The sequence below is a fragment of the Quercus suber genome, unplaced genomic scaffold (assembly GCF_002906115.3).
Source record: "Quercus suber isolate HL8 unplaced genomic scaffold, Cork oak 2.0 scaffold_508, whole genome shotgun sequence".
NCBI lineage: Eukaryota > Viridiplantae > Streptophyta > Magnoliopsida > Fagales > Fagaceae > Quercus > Quercus suber.
Window position 1 is genome coordinate 440,305 of NW_027069957.1, and position 17,745 is coordinate 458,049.

A 17,745-nucleotide genomic window follows, 5' to 3' on the forward strand; every position below is an offset into this window, starting at 1 on the left:
CCCGAACCCGACCCGACCCGCCCGTTTTGCCATGTCTACAGTCACATACACAATGAAGATGAAACGAGGTTCTAACACAGGCATGATTATTTCAGTGAACACATTGCTGACAATATATTTCATAGTTGTCAAGGTGATAAAGTTCTCAATGGTAAACAATAAACTAGTGTCATTGAGCTCGCATAAGATTCAATAATAATTTACAAACTCAATTGTTGTAAACCAATATTTTGTGTGTAATATTAGAGACATTGCTCACATTCTTTTAGAGGTATGAGTGATTTCTATAAAAAGTTTTGAAATCAAATGTTTCGAATGTCAAACTACAGTTTAATTTGATTGTGAAGAATTTTATGGCATAGTGGTGTTTGTACTTTTTTCAATTCGAAAAATCTGAAGTTTCAAAATTTTAATTTGTACAGTTTCAAAGGGTAAATGGAAACAAGATTATGGTTATAAACATTTCAAAATTCCATAAACTAATTTTTAAGATAGGGTAGTATTTCAAATATATTGCATACATTTCATAATAATTGTTCTTTATCATCAAGGCAAGACATCAATTGGATTTTAGTGTAGGCTATGATTGAACCATATATCTCTTATTTAACAACGAAATATTTTATTGGTTGAGTTAACTAATACCCACAAAATATTTTACTATTTGGATGTGCATTATTGCGGCTGAATTGAATTCTATGTAACGTGTTATCTTTTTGCAGATGCATCCATAATGAAGGATGAATGTACACATGTATACTTTGTAGGCAAAGGTTGCAAGCGGAATCTGGTGTGACATTTGGGCACATTCACAAGGTAATCTTCTTTGAGATTACTATTTTAGCTGCACATATAATGGAAGACAATATCAATACTTCTAAAATTTTCAATTGTCAAGGTAACAACCACTTCCAATGAACTGTGACTTGTCATTCATAAAGTAATAATGATCTCCTAATAAGAAATAAATTTTAAAATCGGAACTGGAGAGATGTAAACTAACTTTGAACTTATAAATTAATCCATTCTTATTCAAGAATAATAGTAGCATAAGTAGAGTGAGGCTTCAGAATAATAAAATTGACAGATTGAGAAATGAAGACATTAAAAATTTATTCCGCCATAAGAAGTTTTACTTGGTTCTTGATTTAAATTACAAACTGCTAAATTCTACTGAGCAAGTGAGCATAGAGATATGACATCAAAAGAAAAAAATTTAAAGAGCCAAACATATTCTTTGCAAGGTATTTCTGTTACCTTTATATTTGATTATTCTTTGGAAGTGTACTTAGCATTTCTTATATCAATGTTTTCAGGAACGATGGTGACATTGCTTCTTTGTTTGTATGATGATATCTAATAAGTTTGACTAGATACTATTGTACTTCTAGAAGTCAATATGAATGATTACTGTTTGGTTCTGAATCTGTTGACCGAAGTTTTATTGGAGTGCTTTTCATTTGTCAATAGAATGTTCAAATTTCAAACCAAAGGTAGGTAAAACTTCCAAAGAAATGAAAAGGATATAGTTTATTACTTATGTAGTCTTATGTTGTTAAATCACCATAACCATGAATCACCCAGATTTTAAGGAATTTGTTGGCGGAATATTTTGATTTTCTTGCAGAATGTTGTGGCCCTTGAAGCACTACCTTTTCCTTTTCACTTTTTTTTTTTTTGCCTATTTCTAAAGAAAGATTAGCAGGATTTATATTCTATGCTTACAACAAGATTTCTATTTTTGAGATTGAAAAACTTATTTGGATACCTAAAATAGACAAAAAACAAAAACTATTCTTAAAATTCAATTTGTGAAGGAAACTGAAAACATACAAAAGACTGTATTCAGCTTCTAGTTTTCAAAAGTCAATGAAAACACGCATTTAATTTAATAAATCTGTCTCATTTAATGAGTTAAAATTAGAGTTCAAATCCTAATAACAACATATTTTAATATTTTCTATTTTTTTCTTCAATTTATTTTTTTATTTTTTTTATTTCAACTAACCAAACATGTTTTTAATTTAAAAAATACAAGAAAATTGTTTTTTTTTTTAATATTCCCAAAAACAAAATTTTGAAAAAGAAAAACAAAGACTATTACCAAACATAACCTTAAATACTATCAAGCAAGAAAAAGAAAAGAAAAGAAGAAAAGAAGAGGCAAGCTTAAATACTGTCTTTATTTGTAATATCACAAAAGATCTTTTTTGTTCCGTAAGGCATGAGGCGAACTGTAGATAAGAAAGTTTTGGTGGTTATAGGGAAAAATTCCTATCATGGAATGGGATTCATCTTGCACGGATACGTGGTAAAAACATAAAGCATTTGGCACCCAACAATTAAAAAGAAAATTTAGTATTAAAAAAAAAAAAAAAAAGGCTTCCACGCTCCTTGGGTCCTTGTCTCCTATAGGCCTTGTAAACTAATTAGAGAAGATATAAAGAAAATTCTTAGGTACCGTCAACTCTATAACCAAAAAATAAAAAAAACTCACAAATTGATGTAATAATAAATGTGATTAGCCACATTAATAATATAAAAAAAAAAATGCAAGAATTACTATGAATTTTACTACACATCTTACAATATGATTGATTAACTTCAAGAGCAAAATAAATGAATGTCACTATAACTTCTATTTAATTGATGTCATATCAATTTGTAAGACTTGTATAGTTGTAGCATTTCTAGCATTGCACATAATTAAATGCCGGAATTAGTTTTTGTGATTTATGATACACTGTTTGGAAGCTTATACAAAAAAGTGATAATAGGAATATTACAAATTTTATTACATGAGCATTTAAACTAGTGTGTTTATTATGTTGTTGAAGTAATACTAATGACATTCATTACCATGTCAATTATTAAACCTTTGTAGTATTTCCTAACTTTAAATATAGAGATTGTTATCACTAGAGGTTTTAACTCAATCTAAAGTTTATGAGGTTTAAGGATAACGGGAAGACCATGAACTGGAATGGAGGATAGTTTGTAAGTAATCTTTTCATCTGGAATTTTTTTCTCCCACTTGAATCTTGTCACCACATTATGCATATACACTAGTATTTGTAAACGAGCATACTCCCTTCCGGCGCACATTCGAGGTCCTCCTCCAAATGGTACAAAAGTATAAGGTGCTGGGCCATTCCCTTCAAATCTTGATGGATCAAATTTCTCAGGATCTGGAAAGTATTTAGGATTTTTGTGTGCCGAATGTACAGTCCAAAATGTCTGCAAAAATATGGATTCAGAACTCTAAGCATTACCATTAAATTATGGATTTAGATCTCATTACACTAAGTATAATTTGGTTATGTATTGTTAATGAAACATACCTTCCACCCTTTAGGAATAGTAAAACCTTTGTAGGTAAAGTCATGTATAACCTCTCTGAATGCTCCTTGAGCAGGCGATAATAGCCTCATTGACTCACATGCTACATTCCAAGAGTACTTCATCTTTTTAATGTCATCCCAATTCTACAAATCCTTTGGACCTTTGGATCTTGCAATCTCCATTTGCTCTGCTTAACAATATACCCCACTTTTTCATTAGATTAATCTTTCCACCATGTGTCACTTGTGCGAAGAGCTACATGCAGCATACTAAATAAAGTTTTTGAATTTCTTATTATTAGCTAGTGTATGGCCACTAAAAGATTGGGGCATTATAGAAGATTAACCTCACCCAGCAATTATAAGGCATCTATGATGAAGTCAAGATTTTTGTTTGGAGATAAACTATGAATTAAAAAATCCTTAATCACAAACTTAAAACACAAACACAGACACATTGAAACACATACTTTTTGCTTGTTAGAGGTATTAGGTTTATTTGTGTAGGCCGAAGAAGCTCAATTCTATTGTAAGCCCATGTATACCTAACCCAAACCATCTCTCCCTATATAAACCCCACTTAAGTAAATTGTGAAATCTAGCATTTGACTATTCACATAAATGTTAAATCATATGAGTATTAAATTATTTAAACAAGGAATATGATGTATTAAATTGGTCATGTGACTTCCTCTAAAAAAAATTGGTCATATGACAAAATACAAATAAATGATCGTTTGAATTGTCATGTTGTGGGTTTGAAGTACCTCCAATCCAATTTGAAGGTAAACTCTATCATTTTTCTGATATACCCTCCACGTTTGCAAAATTTCAAGATTATCAAGATTAATAATTATCCATAAAATATGTGTTATGAATCGAATAGTAAATAAAATATAATTAGTACAAAATTTAGCACTTATGTTTTAAGAAGATCCAGAATGTTTAATCTAAATGTGAAAATATTAAAATATTAATCTAATAAAGTAAAGTAAAATTAACAAAGAGCTACACCAGTGTTACTTCATATATATTTCTGCAATTAAGGGTTAAGTGGTAGAGATAGCTAGCCATAGCAATTGTAGATAGCATGTTTAGAAGAAGTACCTTGCAAGACCAGATTGTAAACATGAGGGAACTCTGCTAGATATTTCAACACGGATGTGATAGCAGAACTAGTGGTATCATGGCTACCAATAAGTAAGCCCAAAATGTTTCCAGCAATCACCATCTCGTCCAAAGCTCTACCCTTCTCGTCTGATGCAAGGAGCGTATGAGTCAATAAGTCATGAGCAATTGTCCCTTTATTCTCTGCTAGCTCTTTCTTCCTCTCTTTAATGAGTGCTAAAATCTCTTGGCGAATAACTTTGCCTCCTTTTAAGGCACGATTGTAGGCTGTACCTGGAATATTTATAGGCACAGACACAGTACCAGCTTTGACAAGGTTAAAGGGATCAGAAAATGTTGTCACATGGTTAGGATCTGTGATACTCATAAACAATCTACAAGCCAATGCAAAGGTATACTTCAATGACAGTGACAAAATCTTTACTTGTTTGTAAGGACACCAATCTGTCTCCAAGTGTTCCTTTGCCATGGAGTCCATGATAGGTATGAAATGTTGAAGAGCTTCTGGCTTTAGAAATTCAACCACGAGACTACGTAATTTAGTAGAATCATTGTTGCTATAGCTTTCTTCAGATTCAAACACTACTTTCTGTATGCATCGTGGCCACCAAGCGGTGACATATTTTTTCTCGTTGGAGAACAAAAACTTGTTTCCTGAATCACCACACAACACAGCCAAGTTCTCCCCAAACAGTGAGGTTTGAAAGAGATCCTGAGAGTGTTTTCTCATTCTTTCCTTAATGAACATCTCTGGGGTTCCCCTTTGTCCAGCCGTACCAAATTCCAATGTTTCCCCAATGATCGGCCAACCCTTTTTACCAGGTGGTAACTTGGAATGAGTGGACTTTTGTCTAAATATGAGGAAGACAAGGCAGAGCGAAATAGATAGGACCACAACGTGAAGCAGGTTTGGAAGGATATCCATTGCAACTTTAACAATTACACCAATGAGCAAGACTAGAAAATAAGGTGAACAAAGCACTAGAATGTATAGTTAGGATGCATATATAGAGGGAGTGGCAAAGCCTAAAATTTTGTCAACGAGGCCAAACCTGCACATATTTTCAAATTTTTGTGAGAATAACACGAATTAGTTGCTTGCATACATTTTTCGAATGTCTATTTGCTTCTATAGAGTGAATATGCACATGAACATGCTTTGTGAACTAGTATTTTGTGCAGTAATTTGTGGTCCATTGTTGAATTAAATTTTGACATTGATGAGCATGTGAGGTATAATATCTTATTTGTTACTTTAGGTTTAGGAAATTTCATGGTCAAAACATTTAATGTGGTCATCATAAGTTTAAAAACTTATTTGATACATTTAAGGAAAATCAAACTCGGTCAACTAATCTAGTCAGTGGCGGAGGAGACGAGCTAAATGTATTTTCTCTAGAGGAATCGAGCTAAATGTATTATTAAATTTCAGTATCATTAATTCTCGATATCTTTAAATTTTTAAATATAAATGCGCATCATTTTAATTTTTAGAAAAAAAAAATTCTAAAGAGATATATTTATGTATTTTTATAAACTTGAACTTTAAATACTCCTAAAATGAATGTCTTTTATATGATAAAAAAGTCAACATTAAACAAAAATAAATTAAAAATATTTATATATTTTTTTTTAAATGAAGGGGGCATACCTAAAATTTAACATCTACTTAAATTTGAAACTTAACACACATTTTGGTAAAATGATTTTTTTGATTTCTTAAAGCAAGACCAATACTATTTACCAAATAAATGGACGGTAAAAAACAGAGTAGTCAAACATTAAACATATTTACAGAATTACAGTCCTTTTTTTTTTTCAAAATTTTTTTAAAAAGTTTCAATTTATGGGTTTGCTTCTAATGATAATTCTTTATTTTCAGATTAAGATATCAATTAGTTTTTGGTATAAGCAAAATTTAACCTCAGACATCTTATTCAACTGTTAGAAACTTTGTCGATTGAGCAATCAGATCCCACTTCTTCAAAGTTTTATGCCATTAGAAGTTTAGAACCGGAGTGGTTGCAACAAAATTTTAAAAACATCAACAAGCAACGCGAGAGAGAAAAGATACATCGGAATGCCTTGTCATTGTTGCGGCTCATGACCCATATTTCCTAATAAGAAGAATAGCTTTAAGCACCGTTTAAGCTTTTTCTTTTTGTTGCAGTAGATATTGCTAATGTAACCCAAATATCCATAACAAAACCGAATCTAACACAGAGACCAAAAAAATAGAACCAACTTAAACACAAACCATTCCAAAAACTTAACAAAAAATAAATAAATTATTAAAAAGTTTACCAGTTATGGTTCCGGTGGCATATTGGTGGTGGTAGGCCGAGCAGTCGGTAGTGGGACCCTGAAAATCTTTTCTTTCTGCACCACGGTTCTTGAAGTTTTACTGTTATTAAATTTTATTTTAAGGAAAAGAACCAAAGAAAATCATTACTGGTGTTGATGATAATAAGAAAAAGAAGGAAAAAAAAAAAAAAGACCTTGGATTTTTCAATGAAATTCAAATAATGAAATCGCTGGACAAGCAAAATAAAAAGAAAAGAGAGAGAGAGAGACTCAGGTGAGACTTGAGACTATGCCAAAAATAAAATGGTGGGACTGGAGATGAGAGTAGACTAAAGCAGATAGAAAACGAGAGAGAGACAGAGATGGGTTGAGTTGCTAGGGTTGAAAGTGATAATGTGACATGACATGTGGGAATGGTACGAAAATTTGTGTAAATAGATTTTTTTTTAGATTCTGTTAACAAAAAACCTTTTTCTTGAATGTAAAAAAAAAAAAATAAAAAAAATAAAAAAAAATGTAAAAATGTACTTTTCGTCCCTATATTTTGGGTCAATTCTTATTTTGGTCTTAAAATTGATTTCTTTGCAAATTTCATCCCTAAAAAAAGAAAATCGTTTTTAAAATAGTCCATGCTGTCAACCCACTCACGGAAACCTACTACGTGGCAGACGGAATGCCGTTTTTGCTGATGTGGAGCTGACGTGGCCATTAAAATATTATTAAAAAAGATTATTTGGCATTTTTTGAATGCCACATCAGCATTTTAATTTTTTTTAAAAGCCATGTCAGAAAATTTAAACAAAAAATAAATTAAAATTTTTAAAAACAGCCTAAAATCTAATTTAATCATTTTTTTTTTACTTTTCATTAATTTTTCGTAAGAACGTAACAGTTTGTTCTTCTTGTTCTTCCCAAATCCAAGAAACAAACCCAGCAAACAAATCCAATCTCCATCACTGCTAGGAAAACAAAAAATAAATCCAACAAACCCATAAACTCATAAATTTCACATTCAAATTATCAAATTCGTATTCCAAATTCATCTTGATCATGAATCCCAAATATTCAATCCCAACAACAACCCAGAATATTCAATCCCAACAACAACCTAGAATATTCAATCCCAAGAACAAAAGAATAGAAACCCACCATCTCCCTCGTCAACCCAATCATATGGGTTTGAGAACCACTGCCTGGGGTGGCGGCGTTGGTGAACGGCAGGGGTGGAGGTAAGGGTTTTGGGCATGGCTAAGATCAGGCCAGATCACAACCCAAACTGATTCGAATCAGCGGACCCAACCACCGATCCGTGTTCACAACACCCACCGATCCGAGTTCACCAAAACCACCGAGCGGCGGCGCTCTTCTTCACCGAGAGGCGGCGCTCTTCTTCACCAGACCCATTTCTCCAAGCCCTCACTGCTCACATTCTTCAATCAAACCCACCAAATCATCACCAACATCAACATCATCCCCATCACGATCCTTACCCGCATCAATCTATGAAACTCAACCCCCACAAACTCCATCCTCAAAATCAACACCAACATCATCAAAAATTCCAAGAAATCCCATGATCAAACCAGATACGGTTTGATCATGAGATGGGTTTTGTGGGTCTTCAATTTAAAGGGTTATGGGTTCTCTTGATCTTGGCTCTTGAGAGATGAGAGATGAGAGATGAGAGAGTGAGAGATGAGAGATAAGAGAGTTGGGAGATGAGAACAAGATGGAGCTTGAGCTTGAGCTTGAGCTCCATCGTCTTCAATACTGTTTGGCTCTTGAGAGATGAGAGAGTGAGAGATGAGAACAAGATTTACGGCTTGAAATAGTAAAAAAAAATTTTGTTTGTTTTTCATTTTTTTAAATAAAATTAAAATGGAGAAATCTGGTGTTTATTTTTAATAATATTAAAATTAAAATTGAGAGTAGAGCTGACGTGGCATTTAAAAAATGCCAAATAATCTTTTTTAATAATATTTTAATGGCCACGTCAGCGCCACGTCAGCAAAAACGGCATTCCGTCTACCACGTAGTAGGTTTTCGTGAGTGGGTTGACGGCAGGGACTATTTTAAAAACGATTTTCTTTTTTTAGGGATGAAATTTGCAAAGAAATCAATTTTGGGACCAAAATGAGAATTTACCCAAAATGTAGGGACGAAAAGTGCATTTTCGCCTAAAAAAAAATGTTGAAAAATAAGTAAAATGGTAAAATAAATAATATTAAAAAGTATAATAAAATATATAAATAATTAAAAAAATAAACTAAAATTTCCAACATAATTCAAACAAATGCTTAGAAACAAAAGGCATTGTAACTAGATATGCCTATAGATTTACTTATTTTATTAAAATTGAATTTTTTTTTGGTTAAAAGTATAATAAATAAAAGTAAAAATTAGTTGAAATAATACAATAAAATTTATGAATAGTATCAAAAAGTATGTAAAGTGCATAAATAATAGTAAAAATAAACTAAATTGTAAAATAAGTTAAAAATAATAATTTTTACCAAACACACTATCCGTCCACATGAAAACTGAGGCTGAAAATTAAGAGTGACAAAATAAACTCAAACTCATTTATCTGCTCAAACCCACCCACTCTAATTGAACACAAACTCACCCAATTATTATTTAGATTAAATGAACATTAACTCAATTAGACTCAATAATTATTAGGTTTTAACTAAAACCCATTTAGGCTCATTTAACCTAAAAACAATTAACCCAAATTCAACCAGCTCTTTCCATCCAAAATAAAAATAAAAAACTCAGCCTTACCCCTCTTTCAGCCTCTCTTCTCTTCTTCCATTTTCTAGGGTTTCCAAGATTGAAAAAAAAAAATCTCATTTTCCCAAGAAACAAACAGAGAACAAAGGGACAAAGCAAAGCAAAAAAACTGGTACAACCACCACTACGCAGCGGCTCTGGCTCCGCCAGGCCCGCCTCACCACCACCACAAAAGCAGGTCGGATTGAGCCGCAAAGCCCTAGCCAGACCCGTCGCTGACCGTGACGACATCGTACCGGATTCTATGCCACGACATGAAGGTCGTAGGGGTGATCGGGAAGTCCGGGAGCATCATCAAGTTGATTCGGCAGCACACTGGCGCGTGGATCAGTGTGCACGAGCTGATCCCCAAGGATGAGGAGCGGATCATCGAGATCTCCAACATGCGCCGACACGTGGATTATTGTGAGAAGGGTGTTGGTGTAGAATGAGGAGAGGAAGGTAGAGTTTTTGGTGGGAGGTTGAGTCTAGGAGTCTACTTTCACTTCCACTTCTATTTCTTGGGGAGTGTTTGGTTCCTGAGAAAATTAGAGTTTGAGATTTGACGAGTTTAGGATTACTATGAATTTTTTCTTTTCTTTTTTTGTTGAGATTTGATGAAATTTTTCAACCTCACTTTTTGAACCAGAGAAGGATAAGGTTGGGTGAAGCCGGGAGATTTGAGTTTTCCACTTTAGGGGTATTTTAGTAATTTTAATAATTAGGTAATTGGGCGAGTTGGAGTTTACTCATAATAATTGAATTGAGTTGAGTTTATGTTAAAAGTAATTAGTTAAATGAACTTTAATGAATAAATAAGTTTTATATACCCAAATTTAGCGCTCATGAAAATGTAAAAGAACATATATACATATTCTCCTTCGTTATCAAGAATAGTGAATGCAATATGGTGAAGTGATGTATTGATGTGGTCAATGGGAAACGTGTAGCACTAGCATATCTGTGATGCGAAATGAATATAGGGTGGGGCTAGTTGGCTCACGTGTAGCATAATTATTTTGGACAAAAACGTGTAGCATATGTTATGTGGTCAAATGCATTTATTTATTTTTTTAAAATATAATCTTTTTAACTTTGCGTGAACGCCAACTTTACATTTTTATTTATTTATTTAAGGATGTGTGATCCACTTTCCTCCACTTTCATAATTTATTTATTTTTTTAGTATATATTTTAAGAGTGATATATATATATTAATTATTAATTTATTTTATAATGATCAGAAAATGTTGTCACATGGTTAGGATCTGTGATACTCATAAACAATCTACAAGCCAATGCGAAGGTATACTTCAATGACAGTGACAAAATCTTTACTTGTTTGTAAGGACACCAATCTGTCTCCAAGTGTTCCTTTGCCATGGAGTCCATGATAGGTATGAAATGTTGAAGAGCTTCTGGCTTTAGAAATTCAACCACGAGACTACGTAATTTAGTAGAATCATTGTTGCTATAGCTTTCTTCAGATTCAAACACTACTTTCTGTATGCATCGTGGCCACCAAGCGGTGACATATTTTTTCTCGTTGGAGAACAAAAACTTGTTCCCTGAAGCACCACACAACACAGCCAAGTTCTCCCCAAACAGTGAGGTTTGAAAGAGATCCTGAGAATATTTTCTCATTCTTTCCTTAATGAACATCTCTGGGGTTCCCCTTTGTCCAGCCGTACCAAATTCCAATGTTTCCCCAATGATCAGCCAACCCTTTTTACCAGGTGGTAACTTGGAATGAGTGGACTTTTGTCTAAATATGAGGAAGACAAGGCAGAGCGAAATAGATAGGACCACAACATGAAGCAGGTTTGGAAGGATATCCATTGCAACTTTAACAATTACACCAATGAGCAAGACTAGAAAATAAGGTGAACAAAGCACTAGAAAGTATAGTTAGGATGCATATATAGAGGGAGTGGCAAAGCCTAAAATTTTGTCAACGAGGCCAAACCTGCACATATTTTCAAATTTTTGTGAGAATAACACGAATTAGTTGCTTGCATACATTTTCAAAGGTCTATTTGCTTCTATAGAGTGAATGTGCACATGAACATGCTTTGTGAACTACTATTTTGTGCAGTACTTTGTGGTCCATTGTTGAATTAAATTTTAACACTGATGAGCATGTGAGGTATAATATCTTATTTGTTACTTTAGGTTTAGGAAATTTCACATGGTCAAAACATTTAATGTGGTCACCATAAGTTTAAAAACTTATTTGATACATTAAGGAAAATCAATCTCGGTCAACTAATCTAGTCAGTGGCGGAGGAGACGAGCTAAATGTATTTTCTCTAGAGGAGTCGAGCTAAATGTATTATTAAATTTCAGTATCATTAATTCTCTATATCTTTAATTTTAAATATAAATGCGTATCACTTTAATTTTTTAGAAAAAAAAAATTTCTAAAGAGATGTATTTATGTATATTTATAAACTTATGCTTTAAATACTCCTAAAATGAATGTCTTTTATATGACAAAAAAGTCAACATTAAACAAAAATAAATTAAAAATATTTATATCTATTTTTTAAATGAAAGGGGCATACCTAAAATTTAACATCTACTTAAATTTGAAACTTAACACACATTTTGGTAAAAAGATTTTTTTTGATTTCTTAAAGCAAGACCAATACTATTTACCAAATAAATGGACGGTAGAAAACAGAGTAGTCAAACATTAAACATATTTACGGAATTACAGTCCTTTTTTTTTTCAATTTTTTTTAGAAAGTTTCAATTTATGAGGTTTGCTTCTAATGATAATTCTTTATCTGATTAAAATATCAATTAGTTTTTAGTGTAAGCAAAATTTAACCTCAGACATTTTATTCAACTATTAGAATCTTTGTCGATTGAGCAATCAGATCCCACTTCTTCAAAGTTTTATGCCATTAGAAGTTTAGAACCGGAGTGGTTGCAACAAAATTTTAAAAACATCAACAAGCAACGCGAGAGAGAAAAGATACATCGGAATACCTTGTCATTGTTGCGGCTCATGACCCATTTTTCCTAATAAGAAGAATAGCTTTAAGCACCGTTTAAGCTTTTTCTTTTTGTTGCAGTAGATATTGCTAACGTAACCCAAAATATCCATAACAAATCCAAATCTAACACAGAGACTAAAAAAATAGAACCAACTTAAACACAAACCATTCCAAAAACTTAACAAAAAATAAATAAATTATTAAAAAGTTTACCAGTTATGGTTCCGGTGGCATATTGGTGGTGGTAGGCCGAGCAGTCGGTAGTGGGACCCTGAAAATCTTTTCTTTCTACACCACGGCTCTTGAAGTTTTACTGTTATTAAATTTTATTTGAAGGAAAAGAACCAAAGAAAATCATTACTGGTGTTGATGATAATAAGAAAAAGAAGGAAAAAAGAAAAGAAAAAAGACCTAGGATTTTTCAATGAAATCGTTGGACAAGCAAAATAAAAAGAAAATAGAGAGAGAGAGAGAGAGACTCAGGTGAGACTTGAGACTTGGCCAAAAATAAAACAGTGGGACTGAGATGAGAGTAGACTAAAGCAGATAGAAAACAAGAGAGAGAGAGAGAGAGAGAGAGAGAGAGTTGGGTTGAGTTGGTAGGATTGAAAGTGACAATATGACATGACATGTGGGGACGGTATGAAAATGTGTGTAAATAGATTTTTTTAAAGATTCTGTTAACAAAAAAAACTTTTTCATGAATGTATAAAAAAATTGTTGAAAAATAAGTTAAATAGTACAATAAGATGTGCGAATAGTATTAAAAAGAATAATAAAACATATAAATAATTAAAAAAAATAAACTAAAATTTTCAACATAATTCAAACTAATACTTAGAAACAAAAGGCATTGTAACTAGACATGTATATCTATTTGAGATTTTCTTATTTTATTAAAGTTGAATTTTTTTTGTAAAAAGTATAATAAATAAAAGTAAAATTTAGCTAAAATAATACAGTAAGATTTATAAATAGTATCAAAAAGTATGTAAAGTGCATAAATAATAGCAAAAATAAACTAAATTGTAAAATAAATTAAAAATAATAATTTTTGCTAAACACACTGTTCGCCCATGTGGAAATTGAGGTTGAAAATTAGGAGTGACAAAATAAACAAAAACCTATTTGCCCACCCAAATCTACTTACTCTAATTGAACTCAAACTCACTCAATTATTATTTAGGTTAAATGGGCATCAATTCAATTTGATCCAGTCATTATTGGGTTTTAACTAAAAACCTATTGAGATCTATTTAACCTAAAAACAATTAACTCAAATTCAACTCAGCCTTTCCCATCCAAAATAAAAATAAAAAACTCAGCCCTACCCCTCTTTCAGCCTCTCTTCTCTTCTTCCATTTTCTAGGGTTTCCAAGTTTGAAAAAAAAATCCCATTTTCCCAAGAAACAAATAGAGAACAAAGGGACAAAACAAAGCAAAAAAACCGGTACAACCACCACCACAGAACTAGGTCGGGTTGAGCCGCAAAGCCCCAGCCAGACCTGTCGCTGACCGTGACGACATCGTACCGAATTCTGTGCCACGACATGAAGGTCGTAGGGGTGATCGGGAAGTCCGGGAGCATCATCAAGTCTATTCGGCAGCACATTGGCGCGTGGATTAGTGTGCACGAGCTGATCCCCGAGGACGAGGAGCGGATCATCGAGATCTCCGACATGCGTCGACGTGTGGATTACTGTGAGAAGGGTGTTGGTGTAGAATGAGGAGAGGAAGGTAGAGTTTTTGGTGGGAGGTTGAGTCTAGGAGTTTACTTTCACTTCCACTTCTATTTCTTGGGAAGTATTTGGTTCCTGAGAAAATTAGAGTTTGAGATTTGACGAGTTTAGGATTACTATGAATTTTTTATTTTCTTTTTTTGTTGAGATTTGATGAAATTTTTCAACCTTACTTTTTGAACCAGAGAAAGATAAGGTTGGGTGAAGCCGGGAGATTTGAGTTTTTCACTTTAGGAGTATTTTGGTAATTTTAATAATTAGGTAATTAGGTGAATTAGAGTTTACTCATAATAATTGAATTAGATTGAATTTATGTTAAAAGTAATTAGTTAAATAAATTTTAATAAATAAATAAGTTTTATATACCCAAATCCAGCGCTCATGAAAATGTAAAAGAACAGATATACATATTCTCCTTCGTCATCAAGAATAGTGAAAGCAATATGGTGAAGTGATGTATTGAAATGGTAGATGGGAAACGTGTAGCATATCTGTGATGCGAAATGAATATAGGGTGGGGCTAGTTGGCTCACGTGTAGCATAATTATTTTGGACAAAAACGTGTAGCATATGTTATGTGGTCAAATGCATTTATTTATTTTTTAAAAATATAATCTTTTTAACTTTGCGTGAACGCCAACTTTACATTTTTATTTATTTATTTAAGGATGTGTGATCCACTTTCCTCCACTTTCATAATTTATTTATTGTTTTAGTATATATTTTAAGAGTGATATATATAATAATTATTAATTTATTTTGTAATAATAATTATTAATTAATATATTTATCATTATATGAAAAAAATGTTTAGCAACATATAAAAAATATAATTCTTTAAAAATTACTGTCTCATTGTATTGCATCTATGCTCGTATCCGTGTAGGTGCTGCCTAACCTAAGGCCTATCAAATTTTTATTTGTAATACATGAAAGAGTTACTGTAATTACCCTGAGGTCCCCTCATGTCCTCTCCTATTTTCACTTAAAAAACTAATCAATTTTTTGAAAAATTATATTTTAAACCCTATGATTTTAAAGGTGTAAGAGCATCCGTATCAGATGTGGCAAAAATTATGTCATTTTGCCACACTAAAACCTTACTTTATTATTTTGCCACATTATTTTACAACATACCATTTATCAGATGTTCTATACTTCAATTCTATACATTAAAATAATATTTACTACCCATTAAAATAATATATTAATTACTCACTCAAAAAATAAATAAATAAAACACAACAAATCTAAACCCATCAAATGTTTTCTTTTTCTTCACTTCTCTCGCCTGTCTCTCTCTCTCTCTGAACCTCTCGCCTCTCTTTCTCTCTTTCTCTGAACCTCTCGCCTCTCTCTGATCTATAATTTCTCCCTTTTCCTCTGACCTTTCAGTCCATAACCTCTAATTCTCTCTTCATCTGTCCGGTAGCATTGTGGTGGTAGGTTCACTGATTTCACCTTTGTGGTGGCCCCATGGTTGTGGGTTTTGTAGTGGGTCGGTTTTGATTTGGATCGGTGATAGAGGTTTTGTGGGTGTGTTGGAGTTTTGTAGGTTTTGGTTTGGATTGTTGGTTTGGGTCTGTTATGGGGTGGTCGGTGGGAGATTGTCAGAAAGCCACAGAGGAGATGTGATGAAGATTTTGTGGGTTTGAAATGTTTGTGAATTTTTTGATGCATGTGGTCTGTGGTTGCTGGTTCTGGGTTTGTGGGTTGATGGTTTTTGTGGGTTTTGGTGACGCCATTGTTTTGCTAGATTTGTGGTTTTTGCTGATTTCATTGTTTTGCTGGGTTTGTGGGTTTTGATTGTGGTCGATGGTCACTGGGTTTCTTAGATTTGTTGGGTCGGTGGGAATCAGTGAAGGGAACCGGTGAGGGAATCGGTGAAGAGAGAGTGGAGATAAAGGCGGTGAGAGCTGAAGGAGAAGATGAAAGAATGAGAGAGAGAAGAATAAAAAAAGAATAAATTCATTTGCCACACCGTTCCGTACCATGGCAAATTTATGATGTTACTGTAGCATGTTGCAAAAAAAATGGGATATGGCACATCTGATAAATGGGGTTAAATGATGTTTGGTGTGCCAAATGTGCCAAATATTTAGCATTTGGCACATATGGCACAGCTGATAAAGATGCTCTAACAAGTTAATAATATCATTTCAAAAGTAACAAATCAAACTTAAAATCTTTTAATGAATTAAAACTAATAGTCTTAAAAGTAACAAATTAAATTGCAGTATCTCAATTGTTTGTCAATATCTAAACTTATGATCATCTTTTTGCTTATGATGGACCTGCCACTTTCATGCATTTGTGTTAGAAAAGGAAAAAAGAAAAAGCCACTTGCAATTTGAAGGCATCATAAACAATTTGGTCCAACTTGTTGTGAATTTCTTAATTAGCTGTAGGAGCATATCAAAAGTCATATTAACAAATTGGTCTTCATACCTAGTACCATAGCATCATGGACAACTCAAAATTTAATATAAACATAGTTGAAAGCAATATGACTATTGGTGACTATGCTATATTGCATGCCGCTTCACATTTTCTGTAACACAGCAAGAAAAACATTCGTTATCTTAGAAGACAATCCTTCCAATGTGTAGCCTATTGGTAATATTGAATATTATTTTCAGTTTGAGGAATTCAAATATACCACCCAGAGAGAGAGAGAGAGAGAGAGAAGTTTTGGAAGAGGAAGAGAAAAGAGAGTGGTGGAACTGTTGAGGTTAGACTGTATATATATATATATATATTATAAAATTTTTAGAGTGATTGTATATCTTCTTTAACTATGCATCTCCATTAATTTACATAGAAGGACTGAATTAAGACTTGAAAAATGAGTAGGAACGTTAGTTTGGTCAAATGGAATCACTGAATCTGGAATGCAAATTGCTGTTTGCAAAAAAGTTGAAGAGTGTGTAGTCTGAAGGGAAACTTATATAGAGGAAGAGAGCTTCTCAGTGAGTCAGGGTCTTGCCTTTCGAGTTTCAACTTTCATCTAAATGTGGAGAAGGAGAAATAGAGTTTGTAAGTGGTTAGGCCGTTAGGGTCTTGGATTTCATCTACTGATGGGAAACCTTACATATAACTTAGTTTTAAAACCTTTATATATAATGCGAATCTTTACACATACCTTTAAGTAAACTTTATATATTCCACTTATTTTAGATATGTAAAACCATAGACTATTACTCCATGGTAATAGTTGCTAATTAATTATATATATATTTTTAATGATCTCATTTATAACGCTTCTTACCATTGTATATTTACTAACCGATGATTTGCATGATAGACACATTAAATGAAAGGTGGCATCGTTCATTAGATTTTCTAAAAATAACAGTGTTTAAAACAGCATGTGTATGTGTGCATATATATAGATATATATATGTGCTGGTACCAAACAGCATGTGCAACAAAACAAAGGGAAAATCCAATTAAAGGACC

At 32.8% G+C, this 17,745-nt stretch overlaps 1 pseudogene; it reads right to left on the bottom strand.

Moving 5' to 3' along the window:
• Positions 1-2,711: 2,711 nt before the first annotated feature.
• Positions 2,712-13,101, bottom strand: LOC111999509 (beta-amyrin 28-monooxygenase-like; annotated as a pseudogene).
• Between the last annotated feature and the right edge of the window lie 4,644 nt (positions 13,102-17,745).